This window comes from Toxoplasma gondii, assembly GCF_000006565.2.
Source record: "Toxoplasma gondii ME49 unplaced genomic scaffold asmbl.567, whole genome shotgun sequence".
In the NCBI taxonomy this organism is placed as follows: domain Eukaryota; phylum Apicomplexa; class Conoidasida; order Eucoccidiorida; family Sarcocystidae; genus Toxoplasma; species Toxoplasma gondii.
The window spans coordinates 1-1,074 of record NW_017383404.1 but is presented as its reverse complement, the minus strand read 5'-3'; the positions used below and the strand labels follow the sequence as shown (position 1 = coordinate 1,074).

Sequence of the window (1,074 nt, the reverse complement as noted above, 5' to 3'; positions counted from 1 at the left end):
AATAAATCGGACAAACGCCCGAGACAAAACAACAACGACGAAACCTCGCAGAGCAACAATGGACCGAAATTCCATTGCGGTATTGAAGTCGATCGACAGCATCAATGAAACTTTGTCTTCAATGAAGAAGCCACCGTATCTCAATGATGTCATCGATACAACTCAACAATACACTTGAGCCTCTAAAAGAAGAGGCACGAGTAGTTTCTCCGCTGTGTTCATTATTCAGGGTGACATTGAGTATTCAACACTCATGACACCCAATCATACTGCTCCTAGGGGGTTCAGCCAAACTGAAGCAACGACCCTAAAAAAGCAGAAAATTGTGATTTCAAAGACACTGAAACAGACGTACCAAGGAGAATATCCCCAAGGTGCCATTTGCGTTCAGAAATCTGATGATTCACTGAATTCTGCAATTCACATTGCGTTTCGCAGTTCGCTGCGTCCTTCATCGTTGCGCGAGCCAAGACATCCATTGCTGAAAATTTAAAATAACATTATAGTTTAGGAAGCAATCTGAAAGCACATCGAGAGAGATGCAGAAAGATACAATCTTTCACTCTCTCTCAAATGTTCCTCAGATTTGTTGTTTGAAATAACGGTGTGGGAAAAAAGAATGCACACTGAAGAAACTCCTGGAAATCAGTATCCCAACAGAGACACGAATTTCCAGAAATTGAGCCCCTTCGCTGTGCACCCCCGGATACCTGCACTGGCTTCCAATATTGGAAGCAGCGCAGGATATCCAACATGAAGAAGGCAATAATACCTTTCGATACTATCACGCTTCTTGAATGCAAATCTCTCCAATGGAGAGAGATGCAAACTCATGTTTTGCTTGGGATTCAAAGGTTGATGGTTAATAAAGAATAAGGACGTGTGAATGATCCTTCCGCAGGTTCACCTACGGAAACCTTGTTACGACTTCTCCTTCCTCTAAGTGTTAAGGTTCACAAAACTTCCCATTTCGGGCACGAACGCGCCACAAAACGGTCCGAATAATTCACCGGAACACTCAATCGGTAGGAGCGACGGGCGGTGTGTACAAAGGGCAGGGACGTAATCGGCGCA

The 1,074-nt window shown here is 44.0% G+C and overlaps 2 non-coding genes across 2 annotated transcripts; both read right to left on the bottom strand.

Annotated features, from left to right (window-relative positions):
• Positions 1-333: 333 nt before the first annotated feature.
• TGME49_459550 lies at positions 334-491 on the bottom strand. Its single transcript, XR_001974299.1, has one exon. It is a non-coding gene; the product is annotated as a 5.8S ribosomal RNA (ribosomal RNA).
• A 424-nt stretch (positions 492-915) lies between these two features.
• Positions 916-1,074, bottom strand: TGME49_459540 (the record flags this gene model as incomplete). The annotated part of the gene is made up of 1 exon (XR_001974298.1): positions 916-1,074. It is a non-coding gene; the product is annotated as an 18S ribosomal RNA (ribosomal RNA).